Source organism: Ambystoma mexicanum, chromosome 2q (assembly GCF_040938575.1).
Source record: "Ambystoma mexicanum isolate Mex_15411 chromosome 2q, UKY_AmexF1_1, whole genome shotgun sequence".
NCBI lineage: Eukaryota > Metazoa > Chordata > Amphibia > Caudata > Ambystomatidae > Ambystoma > Ambystoma mexicanum.
In genome coordinates, this window is record NC_090924.1 from 73,447,465 (window position 1) to 73,460,297 (window position 12,833).

At 45.2% G+C, this 12,833-nt stretch overlaps 1 protein-coding gene across 2 annotated transcripts in view; it reads left to right on the forward strand.

Moving 5' to 3' along the window:
• LOC138569156 (glucagon receptor-like) overlaps positions 1–12,833 on the forward strand; it is a 698,697-nt gene that overhangs the window by 142,963 nt on the left and 542,901 nt on the right. For both annotated transcript variants that reach the window (XM_069646870.1, XM_069646869.1), the window contains exon 2: positions 11,127–11,231. The gene's annotated coding sequence lies outside the window, so the exon portion shown is untranslated. The remainder of the gene's footprint in view (positions 1–11,126; positions 11,232–12,833) is intronic.

Genomic DNA, 12,833 nt, shown 5'->3' on the forward strand with positions numbered 1-12,833 from the left:
CTGGACATAGAGAAAACAAAGGTGCTTGTTTTTAGGCCTCGATTTTCAAAATATTCTAAACTGGGTGAAAACCTCCTGAAACAAGTGCAAGCCTATGATTACTTGGGAATCAGGTTTAAAGAGAATGGGTTTTGAGTCACACACCTGGTTAAGGCTTTCGCTGCCTTAGGGAAATATAGTATCGCACACAGGAGTTTTTTCTGTAGGTATGGTAAAGGGCACCATCGGTCCAGCCCTAGAATTGCATCGCAGGCAAGCTATGCCTGCCTCACTACATGGTGCAGAACTCTGGGGTTATGCAAATGTGGCCAACCTGGGAAATGCCGAAAATAAACATCTAAAAGCTTTGGTCCAAGTACCCATACGTTCACCTTCTCCATCTTGAACTCGATAGTTGCCCAATCGGGCTACTCCCAGGTTTATAAAGGGTGCTTGTGTGATGAAGTGAAGGGTTGGGCAAATACCAGGATGCTCTAAAACATCCTTTTAGTTTGCCGGGGGGGAGGGGGGGTGCCTTGGGTTGCTCATGTGAAAGGAATGCTATACAGCATGAGTGAAGTAGATCTAGTGGAGAACCCTGAAAACATTGTGAGGACGGCATCATATCGACCGAAGAGCAAATCTATTCTAGCTTCCAATAGAAGAATGTTAGAAGAGGCAAGCATGTTGAAATCATGTCCGGGTTATTTGGCATGCAAATCGAACTTCGGGCCTAAAGAGCACTTAGACTTTATCAGCCCGCTGTATGCAAGAACCCTGTACATTCGTTTCAGAAGTGGCACGTTCCACTGTGCAAGTGTTGCAAAGTTACAAAGTCCTGGTCCGTGGAGGGGTCAAGTGTGTGCCCTCTCTGTGGTGCGAGTGAGGAGACGCCGGTACACTTCTTACGGGTATGTGACGTGTTGAAACCGTTGAGAGTACGGTATCTGAAGCCATGGGTATGCGATGTGTTGAAACCATTGAGAGTATGGTATCTGAAGGCACGGGTATGCAATGTGTTGAAACCGTTGAGAGTACGGTATCTGAAGCCACGGGTATGCAATGTGTTGAAACCGTTGAGAGTACGGTATCTGAAGCCACTCCTGAGGGACGCTGGTACTCGCACTTTACAAGGTTGCATTTGGTTTTTGTAAAAGCACTCCTCCCCAGTCAACAGTTATGTGTCACAAAAAATATTCACAGGACTTGGGCTTGCCGAAGAAAATTGTCTGCTAGATCAATTGATGATGTGTTGTAGCTAAACCAAGAAGTTTGACGAAGCAGAAAGAATGGTATTTCGGGTTGCGAGTATACTCTTGCCATGTTATTTTTATATTTGGCTTCAGGGCTGCGAGTACACTCTCTGTCGGTTTCTTTTAACACCCCCTGTTTTATAAACTGATTTGCCTTGGCATTACTATTGAATGTATGATTATGGGCATTGGTGCTGGCTTCGTTGAGTGAAACTGTGCGTGAGGGTAACTGAGCAAAAAGAAAAAGTACTTATGACGCAATGGCAGAAGAAGACCATAGAATGGTATTAGGTCTGCGAGCATACTCTCCCTAACTTGTTTCATGTCGCTCTTCTTTTTGTATATGCGGGTTGTATTAATGTTTTGCTGTGATTTTGTGTTTAATTTGCACCGACGTATCTGTGTTTATTTAACTTTTTTATGATTGTACGATGAACTTTGATTGCTTTTTATTGGCGAATAAACTTCGACTGAAATCTAGTGTTACAGTGGTCACGCAACACATTATCACCAACGTGGGCGCCATGGAAACGGAATGCAGGGCCCCATGCAGAACCCCTCTTCCATTACCATAGCGGCCTGGAGGCTGGTGAGAAGTGACGATGCAGCGCCGCATAACACAACAGGCAAGTGAGAGCAGGGTGGGAACGGGAGAGCCGGACAGGAAGAGGCAGGGGGAGGGAGAGAAGATGGCGGATGGATGTGAGCAGCTCGAAGCCTGCTCGGAACCCGAGCTTAGAGCATAAGATGCCGCACGGGTTTGGTGCAACCTGACTGGCTGCTGCACTCGCCAGGGGTACTAAGACAGTGTATGACCTCCCTTGTTCCCCCTTACTGATCATGCTACTTTTGCAGATATCATATTTGCTTTTGACTAAACAGCTCAAGCACTCCTTCATGGTAGTTATGATGTCTTGCCAGGTTGTTATGTAAGTCTATGCAAAAAGGACGAGCATACTCGTCTTTGGCACTTAAGGGGTTAAAGTAACCGTCATGTTATCACCGAGGTCGCTGCCAAATGAAACTCAATTAACACTGTTTTTGCACAGTGCCTTTTTTTCTCTGATCAGATAATTCTGTAATCTCTGGCCTTCTCATCAGTTTAATGAGGTGCGCTGTGGGCCAGTCGTTTCTATTTTTAGAGGCACATAGTTCTAATGACCAACCCCAGGTCCAATCCTGGCAACATTTCCCATTTAGTAGGGAGACACAGAAAACGTTTGTGGATGAAAATGAGTTTTTCAAATATCTCTTTACTTTCTCCCTCCTGATTGGTTGTAGTGCAAGTCAATAGGAATAGCTTAAGCCCCTGCTACTGTCTCAGAGTGGTCTCAAATGTCGGTCGGCTTGTAAGAGGCGGGGGTCTCTTTTCAACAGAGAAAATTAAAAGTGAATAGAGCATTGGAGAATACCGCAGACAGAAGGCTACACCTCTACAATCAATTTACATATCACAGTGCCGGGTAATGCCTCCGATCACGGCGGGCACACCACGCTCCCCTCTGGTCATAACTGCCTCTATGCTCTGAGCACAGATCACATACAAACAGCCCTGCGCACAGAGATCGGGGTACTCTCGTCTGCATGATCTCAACAACAAAGCTATTCTACTTATTCCCTCGCTGGTCACTAACCCAAGTGAATGGAGGATAGCACAGGGGCAACGCGCTGGTCTTGGAAGCTAGACCATGCAGAGCAACAGAGGTTCAAATTCCAGATCCGCGCTTAGAAACCGAACTTAGGTACGGTATTAGGCGCATTATAAAAACCAATTAAATAAACCCCCACACCCTTCTCTTTCAGGTCCACCACAGCACCTGGAAACCGTGCAAATGGCAACGGTATACGGTACAAATCTCCGGAAGATGGCACAACCAACGCGTACAGAATGTTGTGAAATATGCAAAGTGGGACTTGGCCGATCCCGTCGCCCGTGCTTTTGATAATGACCAATACATGAATTTCACTCTCCTTCAGCAAACGCTCCATGAGGACAGTGTTAATGTGAAGTGTTGCTTCACCTGATAATGAAGCGCAGCGAGACTGAAGCGAGGCGTGCTCAAAAAAAGGCTGAAGGCGAGGAGCTGCCCTCTCCAGTACTGTAGGAACAAAATGGTGGCCGCAGGCTCTGCTTTCCATATTTCAGTAGCTGCAAACTAGCTCTCCTTGTCAGACTTGGTGATCATGTCTCTGTTCCAGAAAAAAGCCAAGAGAAGGTTACCCAGGGCACGGAGATACCTTTCAAAAGCGCGTAGTCTGCCAAACTGGTTAATGTGAATATGTTTCTGGGCCTTTGCTGACTGGCTGGTCCAAGCGGAATTAAGGTCCTTTGGCGCCATACCCCACCTGGCTACCTGCCCCCTACTGGAGCCCTCCTTCACCATAGCCCGCAGCGTAGCATGCAAGCTGCCTTCTCCATGGCGTCGTCAGGTGCTGACAGGTTGCCAGGAACCACCACTGAGTAGTCGGTTCCTCCTTCCACTGGTACATTTGAACCCCGTAGGGTGCTGAAAGCCTAAGTGTCTGCGGTGAGTGGAATTCCCAACCATCGGATGACCTACAGGCCTCCTCATTGGCCTTGTTTCGCTGCAACACCTAACGCTCAGGAATTCCACTCACTGTGGGCCCCATTGCAAGATGGCAACCATCATATTGTAGATGAGGTCTTGTAAAGTGCAATGGGTGCAGTGGGTGCATCAATCTCTTAGGCCACGCCCATGCGGCCATTTTCCTTAAAAAGGGCAAAGATACTCTTAATGCGATGTAAATCACATTCCTGATTATGTCAGGAAAGGAAGGAGTCCCAAGAGCGTAACGACTTCTATTTGTAGATACATTCAGTAACCTGATCATTCTGCATCCACATGTTCACCTGCCACAACACAGCCAAGAAACCTATTTGACAGATGTTCGCCCTCAAGGTGTCACCAGGTTAGATGAGGTCAGGTTTGATCCTGGAGCAAATTTTCAAAGGTCCCTTTCTCCGCACCTGGGCCAAAGGGGGCGCTCTGGCGCTTTTCCCAAGGGGATCTTTTCTCATTTCGAGTCTACTGGAAAAGGACGCAGCAACGGGACACAGACGGTCCGGGGCAGGGAAATAGAGAGGAATTAGCACCTTGCGCCTCCTCTCGTTATACCCTCCCGGGACCACATGGCTCTACTTCTGGCGCATGCCAGTGACGACACCCCTCCACGCTTTCAAGCCACTGGATGCCATGAAATCGAGTTGTGCCCCGTCGCCCTTCCACCACCAACCCCCAAATATGTAAACACATTTTGGCTTGGCAGCAGTATGTGATGCCCAGTCCCAAAGTCCAGTACAAAGTCTTGCTCCTGTTAGCTCACAATGTCCACAGCCTTTCAACAGCTCCAGAAGAGCCAAGAGAAGGAGGCTGATGAGGAGTCACAGAGAGCAGGGGCTGTCATTGTGGCATAACAACTGCGTTTTTAAAATGCCTCTTTGCCATCAGAAGCACATATACACACGATAAGCTCTTTATGTGCAAGACAGCAGACACTGCAGCGAGTGAGAAATGGACCATTGTCTGTTAATGCCCAGTTTATAAGTGTGAACATTGGGTGATCGGAACTGGTTGGGTACATGTGTACCTGAAAACATCCCCACAGAGTCAGTTGGCCACACACTCTGTGCCTTATTCCAAGTCGATTAATCTGAGTCAGAAAATAGCCACTCCCTCTTTTTAGTGTAAACTCTTAGGTGACACTGAAAGCACTGTATACAAACCTAAATTATTGTAATGCAAGGGAAGACATGAGAGAGATGAGATGTGCACAGAGATACACAGGCTGTGCACATTGTTTGGCTTTTTACCCACTCACTGACCACTCCTGGTCATGCTAGTGCCTGTGACCGCTTCCCTCCCACTACCGGCCCCTCCCCGCCCCAAACACTTCTCTCAGGAACTTTTTTGAGCTAGCTCTGTGCTTTCTGAGCAGGCTTCTGAAAGGTAATGACTTACTTCCAGCTAAGCTGTGAACCAGCTAGGTGTGTAATACAATTGTCTTAACCAAGTGTGCCTCCAGCCACTTCAATTTTAAGCAGCATGTGTTGCCTGTAGTGAATCCCTGTTAAAAACAAATCCATTCGTTGTGACTTGTATGAGCATTAGATAGACATATGTAAGGCATTTCCATAATATGCCCAGGTACTAATGCCCTCTTGTCAGCTTTTGGCATATGGCCAGGTCGTAGCATTATGGCACAGCCTGGAAGATGTCAATAGCATGCCTACAAAATCATCGAAACGGTTGGCTTTTCCAATGCTTGTTGAATTATCTATCTTATTTACGTGATCTATGCTTCTTTGACAGGCACAAAGGGTTTGTTTTTTTGTGGAACCTCATATTTTCTTCACATCATTCAGAGTCACAAGCTGCATGGCTGTGTCAAACACTGACTACAAACAGATGATTATGTCACACAGTTTTGCTTTTGTTGTTATGTGTCTTTAAATGTTTAACGCACAAATTAAAGAACCCAGAGAAGATTTTTTCAGGCAGACATAGCTGTAGTCTTCTATTCATGGTGGGGCGAAGCCAATATAATAAATTGTTTCTTAAAGAATGCATTTATTATTTATTTCTGAGGTCGGTTTGTTGCGTGATTCTGTTCTTTTTCAAGTCGTTTCTATATTTGTTGTATCCGTTAAAGTTGAAAAGATGTGTGATCAAGTGGTTAGCATGCTGTCTGGACTCGTTAATATACGCAATGGGATGTGATGTCACCAGACAGCAAATCAAGGCGAAATATGCACATTTCATTCAATTATAAAGGTACTTTTTTTTGTTTTGTTTTTCGTTTTTTGCATAATTGCACAGGACGAATGGCATATGCCTGTCCTACAGTCAACCCAACAAAAAAACCAAGGGAGGTTATTTTCTTCTAATATTGGTTTGAAAACGTTAAAAGGGGTGCATGTTTTAAATTCCAAGAACCAATACCAATGTTTTCCCTGGAACATGCAGTCACGAAATGTGACATTTTTCATCTTTGGTTGTGTGTTCGTTTTCGTCAGGTTATATGGTGCAGGGGTGGCGACCTCAGTTTGAGTCCCGAAGTCGGTATAAATTTACAAATTGAAAAAAAAACAGTTTTTCTCACACATTGGGGTGAGGGGCGGCCTCTGCCCTGTGCCCTCTGCAAAAAGTGTGTGGACCCTGTGGACACTGGACTTGAGCCCTGTTGGATTGTCAGCAGGGCTGAGAACCAGGACTGGGCACGTACCTCGTGGCGTAAAATAATGTAGACAAACACCCACAACACCTTACCGCAGCCAGACAAAGTGAATCAAATCGTCTAATTGAAGCTTCCTTTGACATTGTGTTGCTGCCGTTCCATCAGGGCAGACTGAGGGCAAACGCGTAATGCCATCAAATGTGCCAGGGTTGCCGAAATCAAGAGCACAGTAAAGGTAAAGTTGAAAAGAGCTCAGGATCCAAGCTTTAATATTTATAGGAATATTTAATTCCATGAACTAGACTCCTGTTGACACTGGCGACTCTCGCACAGGGGAAAGAAGTCTCTGGGGGCGGCACTAGAACTCTGGGCAAGTTGGGTCTGGTCAAAGTGATTCTTTTCCTCTTGATCATGAAGCCGGAGCTGGGGGCGTGTCCGAGAGTGGGTCATGCAACAGGTTCTCAAGTAGAACTCAACTGGAGTTCTGGGTGCCAGAGGCGTCGCTAGGGGGATATAGCCCCGGGTCTATTGGTTGTAGCCCCAGATAGAAGCTCAAGGGCTACAACCAAAAGGCTAGCTAGCCCCGAGTCCCGACCGTCCCGACAGTGTATGATATGATATGATAGGTTGCTTGTAACGCGCTTAATACCCAGAGGTTTCTAAGCGTGGGACAGTGTAGCCACAGATCTTTTCCAGACCTAGCAACACCCCTGCAGGGTGCTACCAACAATGAGAAAAGGTGTTCTGGTTAAGAGAGCGCAGCAAGTGCAGAGGCTGGAGCAGGGCATGCTGCCACTGGGCCCCTAGTTGAAAGGGGATGTCTTCATCTACAATTATTGTCGCGAGCCGCAGTTCCTTGAGCAGCAATTGGCAGCCATGATTTCAGCTGCCGGTCTCACGAATGCATGTGGACATGTTCTTTGCTCACAGTAGGCCGGATCAGGTGGTGGAGCATTCCCGCGAAGAGCCTGGCTAGCACCAGAATGTTCCCGTACTCTAGTGAGCTCCTGGTTAGGGGTCGGGTGCGGCGGTGGAAAAGTTGAGCAGAGATTGCCGGTAGGCCGCCTGTAGCACCGGCAATCTAGTAATGAGGCCCATAGTCTTGCAAACAATTTAACACACAGTCTGAAAATGCTAATCATAGTCATCCAACACCTCCGGGTCAGGGGTAAATCACATGAAATGCTTTTGACTGTCATGGGGAAGGGGTCCAAAGTGCCTAGCAAAGGTCCAAAACCAACATGTGACTCACATTTTGTATCAGCCAATTCAAGCGGAAAGCAATGAGGCATGCTTTGAGTACTTCCTGGGAATAATCACACTTTAAGCCATTTTAGGATAATTTCAACATGACAAGGCAATCAAAATCCTGGGCGGTGGTGTACTGCGGGAGAATCACCTGGGTGGAGACAGGGCCCAGGATAGTGTGGAGAGTCCGTGGGATGAGACACAGTGGGCCTCATTACGAGTCCGGCAGTAACCGAGGCGGTAAAACCGCCTTGTTACCGCCGGACTCGTATTACCATTCCGCCTCCGTGACTCCCGGAAATACCAGGGCATTACAACCCTGGTGTCCCGGGAATTCCGGAGGCGGAATGGTGTTAATCCCCATTCCCATTGAGTCCGATGGAACTCAATGGGAACGGGGATCATGGAAACACCGGCACCATCTCGTGATGGTGCTGGTGTTTCCACGTCCGCCTGCAGGAGTTGTGATCGCCCAGCATGGAAACAACGGTGGCGGCGAGTTTACTGCCACCGATGTTTCCATACCAGGCAATTTGTAATGAGGCCCAGTATTTTTCCTCTAACAGGGAGACTCTTACCACTGTACCAGAAGAGGTTATGGCTTGCTGTCATTCTAATGGTTTTCAGCCTACAGTTAAAACTAAGCTGGTAAAACCTAAGATTGTAACATCTAAACCTATTACATCAAAAGATCAAATATTTTGTTATCCCTAAACTGAAATGCTCTCCTAAATACCAACGGTACACTACTAGGAATTGTGAGAATGCTGCCTTCTCTACACCTTCTATCTCTAATAAGGTTGAAATCCACAATCTCTCTTCAAAAACACTAAGGGAATAACAATGACCCTTAGAAGTATAAAAGGAGTGGCAAAATGTTATTTTATAGAAGTGAACCACATGTCCCAGAATCCCAGAGGGACTGAGATGAAGAAGAAGGCTGAGGAGGCATGTAGAAGTGAAGGACAGGCAGGTAGGCCTAACAGCCTTTGCCAGGGTCAGGAAATTAACATCAAGGGCCTGTACCTGAAATCAATTGCCCCACCTTAGAGGCATAAAAGGCTGGCAGTAGCAGGAAGGAGCTGGAGCCGGAGCTGGAGCTGGAAGGCTGGCAGTAGTAGCAGAAGGGGAAGTGTGATCATTGAAGGGATGCCCGGGTCAAGAGAAGAGCAGATTTCACCTGCAAGTTCTGAGTTGGTCCTGTGTTCACAAACCCTGCCTTGCTGTGGGTGCACTGAGAGAGACGTGCCAAGATTGAAGCTCTTTCTAGGTGTGCTTAGTGGTTGCAATTGCAGAGCCTAGATTGTGCTGCAACCCGACAGAGGAGTGAAGGAGACTGCCCACGGCTGAGGCAGGACCGTGGACACCCATGCTGCAGAGGGATGTGAGTCCCAAGGGTGCCTAAAGTAGTAGTAGCAGGATGTAAAGTTGGGAAGTGGAAGCAGCCCGCAACCGCAGAGCTTCTAGAGCCAGTGAGTGAAGCGCCATAATCGGATTCACTGAAAAACTCTTCCTGGTAACTGTACCCAGCTCAATTGTAACTCGCCTAAGAGTAGCCGCAAATAGAAGTTGCTCATTGATGTTGAAAAGTCACAATAACAAAGGAAATGTATCGCATGCACATCTAATGCAAGTCGGGGTGCTCACGTAAACGAAAAGCTTTCCATTTCTTTTTGTTGAACTATATAACTTTACTGGACTAGTCCCGTTTCTCCAATTAAGAAGGGGAAAGATGTTCTAAATCATTCAGAAAGTTAAAGCTGACTTTCACGAATTGTTACAAAAGATAAAAACATTAAAGAGAGGTCCGGTGTGGACTTTTGTGATTACTGACCAGAGTCAAAGAATCACTCTGTGTGTATGAAAGGGAATGCAAGTCCTTACAGTTCTTTGAAGTTAAACATCTCCATCAAAGAGTGGTCACCTGTACCTGAATCTGTTTCTCTTGTGGAGCTTGAACTTTGTAACACCCAGAACAAATATTGCATAATTGTAGAAGTTTCTGAAAAGAAGAACAAGCACTAACCAAGCCAGTAGGCGAATCCTTCTTATACTGAAACCAGCCTTGTTGAAATCTAACCACTTGTACTTTGAAGTTGTTAAAGTTGCGAAAGGTCCAGTGTCCTCTGATACAAGGGTGACAAGGTTATTCAAAGCTGAAGAGTGACAATACAGCTTCAAAGTAATTACTGGAATCAGGAAAGCTTGAATAAAGCTGGGGAAGGGAGCTGGGTGCTTGTAAGCAGATTAAGTCAATGCAGGGACTGTTGAAGTTGAGAAAGAAGCAGTCTGGAACCAAATGCAGATTATACAGGTAGCCGTAAAACAGATAGAAGAGAGATTTCTGATAACATGGGAAAGAAGAGTGCCTTGCCTTTCTGTGGAGGTCAAAGAGACTTGTCTTTAAGTTGCCTAACAATTATAAAGTACCAAGTTGAACTAGTGCTAACAGAACTATGGTGATCTATAACACTGTCAGTGAATGTTCTATTAAAGTGGTGGAAGCAGTGGAATACTGTGGAGCAAAGGAACCTGCCTCCACAGTAACAGTAGTAGAAGAGGGGAGGAAAGCAACACCCTAAGAAACAGCATTCTGACAAATTGTATTAAAGACCTGCAGAGGTCACAAACACATTGGCAGTTGTTAAACTAGAGGTGGTCTTTTTGTCTTTGAATTGTGTCAAATCCATCCTGGAAGGAGCATATCCAGGATTACCATTGCTGCTGTTTTCTTTGCTGGAATTGGAAGGAGAACCTTTCAACAGACGGAAAAATTACTGTTACAGTGGACTTGTGTTTGGGTGCACTTTTGTTTCTTTTGGGATTCTCAAGAACTGATTTAAGACTTTCCTTCCCTTATGAACATTTGGAGAGATTGACTTTAGTTTACCCAGGACAGGTAAAGGTCATCCAAGTCATTGGTTGTTTCTTAATCACTTATTTATGTTGTTTAGTGTGAGGGCCAGTTTTCCATATGCTAGAAGAATGTCCCTTAGACCATAGAGTAGGTAGGGCACTCCCGAATAGAGTAGGTTTAGTTAGGTTTTCTTTGCACTTATTAATAAAACATTTAAGACTGAGAAAACCACAAGCAGTTGTCTGCCTCACATTACTGACCCCTCACACCCCCTTCTGCCTTGGGCCTGCCCACTACAGCTCCAGTTCAACTGGTGGACAGGTTGCTTGCTATGTTAAAGTGGGAAAGTAATTGTTTATCTTGCCAATCTGTTTGGTAAAATTGTTGTGTCAACAAGCTTAGTTTTCCAAGTGTCAGTCATTGATTGAATGGAGCATGACATCTGGGCTTTGTATGCATATGTTTGTGGCTCAGGTGTTGTCTAGGGGTGTTATGAGGGTTATCCTGACCACCATTCTCCAAAATCTATTTCTGTATACTAGGTAACCATTGTTTTCCTCAGGCAGGTGACATTTCACTCTCTTTCCTTCCAGCTCATCGAGGTGGCTCATTGAGGCAGAGAACGTGCCTGGAAGACGTCCATATTCCATCCTGCAAACCCCAAGTGGCATCCAGATCTCTGCAGCAGACACTCACAGGTAAGTGTTCAGCATTAACACAGAATACAATGTACTGTGTTAAACTTGGAACAGGTAAAAGATGAGGGGCAGCGAGAGTGCCTACATTAAGTACTAACTTTGCAGAGTATGTACATCTTATGGCAGTTGTAATTTTTAAAAAATTGCATTTTTAGAAAGTAGGAGTTTCCAATCGTGCACTTGAAAAGGTTTCTACATTTTGTGGTTTGGGTCCATGTTCGTTTCAATGGTGGGATGTGTACGGCGCAGCTCTGCCACTTAAGAATTGCAAATGGCTACTGTCGTAGAACCAGGCATCCGTGCATTCACAATCTTAATCTATTGCATAGCAGTTGGATATGCAATGCTATGCAGCCCGCTGCTCTTGAGGCAAGCCTCCATCAATAAGTGCATGAAAAGGTATGGCGGACAGGCTATGTTCTTCATCGGATCTTGTTCTTTTGTCGCTTCTCGGCTTGTGTCTAAAAGTATATATTTTGTATATACTCTAGACTTGGACCATTGTAGTGGGAGCATAACATTAGAGTTCCTATCTTGCCTGAAGGACCATTGAATCTGCTCTTTACCGTTGGTACTCCATCTCTGTGCACATGCCGCACGGTGCATTGCATCACTGTTTGTGCTCCAAAGAGGTCCCTGCCAATGCCCAAAGCTGTTAAAAAAAAGAAAATTGACCAGCAGCCCCGTCGGTTTAAGGTTGAGTAGAGTGAGATGATTTGTTTCATTTAGTCCAACCCTAACGTGTACTCATGCCTTATTTCTCTTGAGTGAATTGCAGTCCTCAAGGAATATAATATTCACTGCCACTGTGAAAGAAAACATTCTTATTATAAGGATTTGCAGATTGAAGCGAGAATAAATAAAGCAGAGGAGCTACAAACACAACTGATTAAGCAACAAAGGGTTTCTGAGCTGAAAAAAAAAGAATCTGAACATGCCACCGTAGCTAGTTCCAAGGTTTCGCAGATTATTGCAGGGTCAACACGGCCTTTCACAGATTGTGATTTTTAAAAAGACTGCCTGATGGAGATTTGCGAGGCAGTTTGCAGGCAAAAAAAGATGCTTTTACAAATGTTCCCCTTTCAAGGATGAGTATTCAGTTGTGTAACGTAGATATGGAGAGCACAGATGCAAATGATACAGCCCATTTCTTAATTTCCATTCGTGAGGTCAATAAGGAATTCAAAATATTTCAGGAACTGGCTTCCCTGGTATCTTTGCATGGCAGAGTTACTGGTGTTGACATTTGTAATGACTCTCAAAAAGTCATGGGATAATGTGGTTGGGTTTATGGTCTTTTCATCGAAAAAGAACCATCGAAAAGGAAAACAATCGAAGAAAATGGAACAAAAATAAATGCATTGAAATGCTATCTTTTACATTTAAAAGTACATATCCATCGAAAATTGTCCCTCGAATATAGGAATAGACAAGTTTCGATGGATATGTACTTTTAAATGTAAAAGATAGCATTCCAATACATTTATTTTCCATGTTGAAACGTTACATGGAGCTGTCCAGTCCTAAAATCTTTAAAGTATTTCGGCACTGGCAAGCTTCATGTAACATTTTCTTTATTGGGGGGTTGCCCCCCAGAACGCC